The sequence below is a fragment of the Eptatretus burgeri genome, chromosome 10 (assembly GCF_056783735.1).
Source record: "Eptatretus burgeri isolate ZD-2024b chromosome 10, Ebu_testis_v1, whole genome shotgun sequence".
NCBI lineage: Eukaryota > Metazoa > Chordata > Myxini > Myxiniformes > Myxinidae > Eptatretus > Eptatretus burgeri.
The window spans coordinates 35,725,879-35,735,066 of record NC_140970.1 but is presented as its reverse complement, the minus strand read 5'-3'; the positions used below and the strand labels follow the sequence as shown (position 1 = coordinate 35,735,066).

At 36.1% G+C, this 9,188-nt stretch overlaps 1 pseudogene; it reads left to right on the top strand.

The window, feature by feature from the left end:
• The first annotated feature begins 2,662 nt into the window (after nt 1-2,662).
• On the top strand, nt 2,663-8,725 carry LOC147018312 (uncharacterized; annotated as a pseudogene).
• Nucleotides 8,726-9,188: the final 463 nt, after the last annotated feature.

Genomic DNA, 9,188 nt, shown 5'->3' with positions numbered 1-9,188 from the left:
AGTAATCCCATTTAGTGAGAAAAGCATGAAGAAATTTCAGGAATGTGCTGCTAAGTGGATTGATGTGGAAGGAAGCCCCAAAAGTAAGGTCACTGTCAAGGCGCTACAAGTACACCACAGCCAGCACAGGCTCGGTATGGGGATTGCAGCTGCTGTGGCTTCCGATGCCACGCCCAGTGATGATCATGATGATGATGATGAATGTGATGGATCTGGAAGGTAGGATCTCCTTTCTACCGTTAACTAATTTTTGACAGAATGGTTAAAATCAAAACAGTGATAACTATACTACAGAATCTAATTATCAAGAATCCGATTGGATATTCTGCTCTAAATTCTGCTATCACTTATATTTACCCCTCTTCCTAGTAATCTACACTCTTTCTCATTTCCCATCCTAACTACATCATAAAATATAGTGATGAGTGTATATCATTGCCTGAATGTTACTTTTTCAATTTATGGAAAGAAGTAACTACTCCTTTACACATTCTTTCTTCTCTCTTGTCAGGAGGCAGCATTGTACTCCAGGGTATCATGCCGAGTGCTATCGCTACTTTTGTAACATTATCACAATCAATCGAGCAATAGTCAGATGCAGAAGGAAGAAATGTAATGCCAATCTAAAGCTAGTGATATTCAATCTTGTTTATCATCTTGTTTAGATGTTTTGAACGACATAAAAAAAGAGAAAACAATGATAAATAATTGAATGAGGTATCTGTAAAAGTAATCAGGCAGTTTGAACTTAAAATATTTTCATTCATTTCATTAAACAGGTTCTTATAAGGTAGAGTTCAGGTCAACATTCCAGTGTGCTTTTATCCTTGTATTGCACATGATTATTGCAGAATCTTTCTCTAGAATTGGAGGGAAATTTTCAAACTTATTAATCCTTAAATGTTGTTTGGGACACAATAAAGGCTACTAGTATTCATATTCTATTTCATTAATTTTTAATTAGAATATATATATATATATATATGTATATACATGTATATATATATATATATATATATATATATATATATATATATATATATATATATATATATATATATATATATATATATATATATATATATATATATATATATATATGTATATATATATATATATATATATATATATATATATATATATATATATATATATATATATATATATATATATATATATATATATATATATATATATATATATATATATATATATATATATATATATATATATATATATATATATATATATATATATATATGTATGTATGTATATGTATGTATATATATATATATATATATATGTATATATATATGTATATATATATATATATATATATATATATATATATATATGTATATGTATATATATATGTATATGTATGTATATATATATATGTATATATATGTATATATATATATATATATATGTATATATGTATATGTATATATATATATATATATATATATATATATATATATATATATATATATATATATATATATATATATATGTATATATATATGTGTATATATATGTATATGTATATATATATATATATATATATATGTATATATATATATATGTATATATATATATATATATATATATATATATATATATATATATATATATATATATATATATATATATATATATATGTATATATATATATATATATATATATGTATATATATATATATATATATATATATATATATATATATGTATATATATATATATGTATATATATATATATATATATATATATATATATATATATGTGTGTGTGTGTGTGTGTGTGTGTGTGTGTGTGTGTGTGTGTGTGTGTGTGTGTGTGTGTGTGTGTGTGTGTGTGTGTGTGTGTGTGTGTGTGTGTGTGTGTGTGTGTGTGTGTGTGTGTGTGTGTGTGTGTATATATGTATATATATATATATATATATGTATGTATATATATATATATATATATATATATATATATATATATGTATGTATATATATATATATATATATATATATATATATATATATATATATATATATATATATATATATATATATATATATATATATATATATATATATATATATATATATATATATATATATATATATATATATATATATATATATATATATATATATATATATATATATATATATATATATATATATATATATATATATATATATATATATATATATATATATATATATATATATATATATATATATATATATATATATATATATATATATATATATATATATATATATATATATATATATATATATATATATATATATATATATATATATATATATATATATATATATATATATATATATATATATATATATATATATATATATATATATATATATATATATATATATATATATATATATATATATATATATATATATATATATATATATATATATATATATATATATATATATATATATGTATATGTATATATATGTATATATATATATATATATATATATATGTATATATATATATATATATATATATATATATATATATATATATATATATATATATTCAGTCATTTTATCAGATTTATGCAATTAGACATATATAGGGTGTCCCAAAAAAATATACAACTTTTAAAATGCTTCGTTTGATCCCCAAAAAAGCAGTATTTTGTCACTAATGCTTCATTTCTTGTTGCAGAGACCCTGAAGTTTATTTTGATACCAAGCACGTGCCAGAAAAATGCCAAGACTGACCATACAACAACGGACGAAAATTGTTGAACTTTGGCAACAGATGAAAAGTGTCATACAGGTGCAACGTCTTTACTCGAGACATTTCGGTATCCACTTGCGCCATGCACCAAACTTTCGGACAATAAAGTGCACCATCGCAAAGTTTACCAATGTGGGAACCATCTGTGACCTTCACAAGGGCCACAGTGGTCGGAAGAGGACAGGTCGTAGTGAAGAAAATGTGGAAATGGTGAGACAGGCGGTCGTTCAGAGTCCAAAAAAATCAATTCGACAACTTTCTGCCAACACAAACATTCATAAGAGAGGATCCTTCGCGAAGATATTCATGCCTTTCCATACAAAATTCAAATGGAAACGGTGCTTACTGACCAACAGAAACACAAATGACTAGACTTTGCAAATTGGTTCTCAGGAAAGTTGGAGGAAGATGCAGACTTCCTCAAAAAACTTCACATGATGGACGAATGCCATGCTCACTTGTCCGGGGAGGTAAACAAGCAAAACTTTCGGTACTGGGGAACTGAAAATCCTGCTAATGCAGCAACTGAACTGGTGCCTCGATCTGTTCTCAAAGTCACCATGTGGGTGGCGGTTGGTTGGTATGGGATAATTGGTCCATACTTCTTTGAAGATGACAAGGGACACACTTGCACGCTAAACCAGAGGAACTATCGCGAAATGATTCAGGAATGATATCTGCCTGAGCTACGTACTCAGGCCCATAGGAGAAACAGCCTGATTCAGATGAGAACCCAGTGGTTCCAGCAGGATGGGGCACCGCCCCATACAGCCAGGGAAACAAGGCGTTTTCTCAACCAACATTTTGAGGGCTGCTTTATCTCCCTCTACGAAGACGTTGAGTGGCCACCATATTCCCCTGACCTTACTCCTCCAGACTTCTTCTTGTGGGGGTATCTCAAGGACAGAATCTATGGAGACCCTAGGCCTCAGACTCTTGATCAGCTGAAGGAAAACATCCACCGAGAAATCCTGAACATTCCTCAGGAAACGTTTCCCAAAGTGATGGAGAACATGACAACGCATTTGCAGGCAATGATCAGACAATGTGGAGCCTTCGTCGAACATGTGGTCTAAAAGAAAACGACGATTCTATACCAACATTTAAATTTTGGTGGCAATTTTGACATTGGTATAATAAACTTCAACCTTTCAGCTTTCTATCCAGCCATATATCTTTTTTTAAAATATATGTTATGACCATCCTCTTTGCAGATGAAAAGTTGTATATTCTTTTGGGACACCCTGTATTTATGGTTAGTGTACAGGGTCTGTTCTTTCATTTCACAGAAGCTGACAAGACCCAATCAGGATCAGATCAATCCCCTCATGATGAACCACCTGATCCAGCCCCCAAGAGACTGCTTCGGTCCAACATACGTGTCAGTGATGGTCAACAATCAGAAGATCGACAGTGTGATCGAAAGCATCTCCTCCCAGTGCAATGCATCATCTGCAAAGGCATACAGTCCACCAAAGAACAATGTTCTGGTAAAAGAAAAGTAGAGAAATTATTTCAACGCGAAACAAAACATGGTGGGCAGTTACTTGCTGCTGCCACTATTAAGCAAGATGAAGCATTATTACTGCACATTCGGGACCAAGATCTTGAAGCTATTGAAGCAAGATATCACAAATCATGCTACCTTAGATATACTAAGGTTGTTGCTGCGTCTGTAGAAATGAGCAAGCAAGAATATCAGCAACAAATGTACGAGAAGTCATACATCAGTTTCTGCAAAAAAATTATCTCGGAGTGAATCATCTGAGGCAAGGAGATCTTGAGACTTTCCAAACTAAATCAGCTGTTCATCAAGGAGGTTCGAGAAATAGAGAACACTGATGCTTCCTCTTACAAGACAGGCTGCTTGAAGGCAAGGTTGAAATGATCACATCCTGTTTTTTGTTTTGCCAGACCATCAAGACAAATAGAAAGTGACATTGTGTTTGTAGAAACCCTTGGCATTGAAGAGGCTGTTGAAGATGCTGTTAAAGATTTGTCCAGTGAAAATGGTGAGTGTAGTGAAATTGTAGATGAAAACCAACCAGGAGGGTCATCATCTCATCACCTGAGAAATATGTTTCATGCAGCCCAAATCCTGCAAGAGAGCATCAACAATGCACCAAACCATATCCAATGGCCTCCTACTGCTGCTGATACCACATTAGAGAAGGCAAAGGAGATAGTTCCCACAAAACTTTACAACTTTCTCGCATTGACCACCGGAGCAAGCAGTGAGCCCAGATAATCTGGGATAGTTGATGTTCCTCATGAAGTGCATCACCATCTACTGTCAGTTGCCCAGGATATGATGTATCTCAAAGCAAAAGGAAGAATACTTCTTCCCAAACACGTCTCTCGCCATGGCGGTTAGACACCTGACCGGCTCGGCCAAATTAATTGGGCTGCTAAATGGATTTGGCCATTGTGTGTCAAATTCAGCCACCTTTGAAGATGATACTGCCCTAGCAAAGAGACAGCTACCACAGGGGCTCAGCATACTTTCAGCTGGAACTCGGGATACCTACACCACACTAGTGTGGGACAACAACGATTTTGGGGAAGAAACAGTGAGAGGTAAGGGAACCACACACAACACGAACGGCATATTTCTCCAGTGGTGTCCATCTACCTCTGAAGCACCACAGTCTGTACCCATCCCAAGAGACAGGGAATGATCTGTCCAACCACCATCAAGAAGTATTATGGGAGCAAACGAATTGGACTGAAGTCAGATGGAAAACACGATGATCTTCTGGATAGACATCATCGACCAGTCCAAAGTTTGGCAAGAAAGCTTGATCTGGCTCTGCGTGTGATGAAATTGGCAGATCCATCTGATAGAGTCTTCCCTGTCTGGACAGGCTGCAACACTCCTACAAAAGGAGGTTCCAGAGATGTGTAGCATCGCCTACCTACCAATTATCGATGCCAGTCCAACAGAGTATGACACTGAATGCACCGTCCTTGAGAAGTCCCTTGAAATAGCAGATGCCCTCAAGCAAGAAGAGGTGGTTGTAGTGTTTGATCAAGCCATACATTTCAAAGCCCAACAAATCAGATGGGGTAATAAGATATTTTCTGAACGGGTAATTCTTCATCTTGGTGCTTTCCACACTTCACTGGCCATGTTAGCATGTATTGGAAAAAGGTTTAGAGATAAATGTCTCGAGACCTTGGTGCTTGAAGCAGGTATCGTTGTGCAAGGATCTCTGAATGGTGCAATGAATGGTCATCACTACAACCAAAGTATTCGTATGCACAAGTGTGTGGTGGAAGCAATGGAATGTCTCCGCTGGCAAAGTTTTCTTGACTCGCTTGCAGAAAAAGATAAACTTAGCTCTCATCAGAGCCTCGACAAGGTATACGTAAAAAAAAAAAAACTTCAAGCACGAAGATTAATGACCCAACTGAATGCAACATTTCCAGAGGAGGCTTTCACAGAGCTTGTCCTCAGATCTATATCAAAATGTGACAACAACGGATGACAAGTTTGTCAATGATCACTCAAAAAATCCAACGTTTGCAGTTTTGTCTTCGTACATTGAGATGGTAGAAGTTCCTCAGAGCAACAAGAGAAGGGAACTGGAACTTGCATCTCTCAGTTGTGAGATCAATTCTACCATGGTTATTTGCTTATGATCACGTGAACTATGCAAGTTATTTGCCAGCCTACCAGCTTGAAATGTGTGACCTCCCTTCATCTCATCCTGCAGTTCACCAGGAGTTCACAAAAGGCCATTTCTCTGTTCAGAGGCAAGCTAATCATGGATTTTCACAAGTTGCCTGTGATCAAGCAATCGAGCAGACCTGCAACCGAGACACAAAAACAAAAAGAAGAATGGTGGGATTCACAACTCAAAAACGAGCTGTTTCAAGATGGATATTATCCCAGCAAGAGAGATCTGCCATTTCCAGGAGATATGAAGAACTGGCAGGGAAAAATGAGAGATAAAGAGGTCAGAAGGACTTGCAGCCATCACAAATACAGAGAGATGAAGAGGACATCTACAAGGTGGTAACTGTCTTGAAGGCAATGATTAATCCCTTCGAAGACAGCCATGACCAGTTAGTTCACATAGCTTCTAGTGCTGTGGCATCCAAGGAGGTATCTGCAGATTACATCAATGCACGGGAGAAGGGAGATGTGGCATTCATCTCAAACTGCAAGGAACGTCTTCAGGGCAGTGAAGATATGTTCAAACCACTGAAGAAAGAGAAGACCAAGACCTTTCAGTCAATGAACAAGTCAACTCGATCTAAGGTGAAAGGCAAGCAAGTGACATTAATGGCTGATAAAAATCTGTTCCAGCGACTTGTGATTATTGGTAATGTCCGGAAGCTGGATAATGGGCACATGCTACCATGCAACTTAGGCCCACTTCTGCTCTCCCTTGCACATCCAGAGGGGTCAGTAAACAAAACAGCAAAGCCTTCCTTGCTTCACATCATTGAATCGCAAATACAGCCATTTCCAAAAGTCAGTATTTTGCCTAGAAGCATCTGGATTATCGATGGCATAGCTATGGTGCAAGAACTACCCCCAAGAAGTATCCCTTCAACATTTGGTAAGCTGGCGGATTACCTTCTGAAGCAACTTGTTGAGTTGGCCCTCAGTGTTCCGAGTAATGTTGTCCACTTTGTCGTTGATACTTACAGGAAAGACAGCATCAAGAATGCTGAGAGGGGAAGACGTTCAGTGGGTGGCAGCTTGCTAACAAAAATCTACAGTGCAAATCAGCAGGTACCTCACCAATGGAAGAAGTTTCTGGCATGTGGTGAGAACAAAGCAGAGCTGATCAGGTTTTTTTTTCCAGACTTGGAGGAAGAAACCAGCTGAATGTCTGAAGAAAGTCAAGGTGTTGGTTGCTCATGATGGGGGAGTGCTATGAGTTTACAGATGAGAATAAGCAAATGATTGTTCGCCTTGTGCCAGAACTTGAGTGTAACCACGAAGAAGCGGATACTCGTCTTTTCCTTCACTGCCAGTATGCTGCTAGACATCAGCCATCAAGTTCGACAGACAGGGCCCCATACCTGGTCTGAATCAAAAGTCCTGACACAGACGTCTTTGTGATTGGAATCACCATGGCTGAGCATATTGGAGCAGAAGTATTGTTCCACACTGGAAGAGGTAACAATAGGAGGACCCTGCGTCAATCAATGATAAGCTCACATCTGGGACCAGATGTCAGCAAAGCCTTGATATCACTCCACTGTTTTACTGGTTGTGATTCGGTCAGCTCTTTTCATGGAAAGTCTAAACCCAAAGCCTTCAAGCTGTTTGCAAGTGACACTGCCTGCCATGCTGTCTTTCAAGACTTGGGGAGTTCAGTCAGTGACAGTCAGTGATGAATTGGTGAAAGGTGTGGAGAAATTTATTTGCAAAATGTATGAGCAGGACTGTAAGAAAGTCAATGATGCCAGATACAATCCGTTCCTTATGTTAACCAAATCAGAGGCACGTTTTCCACCCAATGCACACTCTCTCAAGAAGCATGTCGTGAGAGCAAATTACCAGGCTGCTGTACACACCAGATGTCTGGAACAGTTTCCATCAATTCCCAGTCCAAGTGGACATGGATGGAAAGTTGTCGATGATGAATTCGACATCGACTGGGGTGATCTGCCTCCAGCTCCGAGCAGCTTGCTTGAACTAACATATTGTTCATGCAAGAAAAATAGCTGTGAGAAGCCGTCTGGTACAGGCAAAGGGACATGTTCTTGTCGACGGCATGGTGTCTCATGTACGGAGCTTTGCAAGTGTGTCGACTGCAGAAACTCTGTTACCACGAAAGAGTGAGATTCTGATGACGAAGAATCAGATGAGGAGTCGATGCTCCATGACACAGTGACTGTGTCGTCATTGTGTGATACCGTACTGTTTTACATTGATGTACATGAACGTGTTAAACATGAAACAATTCATTTCAAAGAAAGGCTACTATTTTTGCTTGTACTTTTAAAATAAAATGATTAAATCATAATGTCAGTCGTCTCCCTATTATATGAATACATAGACATAAAAATTCAACCAGAGGAATACACACACAGCTATCTCAGAATGGACACAAGATGGTGCTATAGGTTTTGGGTAATTAGCATAACTAATTAATGTGCAACTTTTTGCACTGACGAGTTGTAAATTCTTTTTAAGTGATTTTTAAAATCTAAATCTATGCAAAATTCCAGGTAGATCCACGAGGTGGGTCACGAAAGTCAAAAACTAGACACATTTTGGATGCTCGGCACATGGTCTCGTATGAGAGGCACTTTTAAAAATATAGAGGCCACTGATGAAGTGAGACGTGAAAGAAACAGGCCTTTTGTTTCTGCCTCATTTTGGGAGATGCTCATGTTGAGAACTTCACAGATTCGAGAAGTCAGATATGATGCTGGGTTGCCAGCCCAT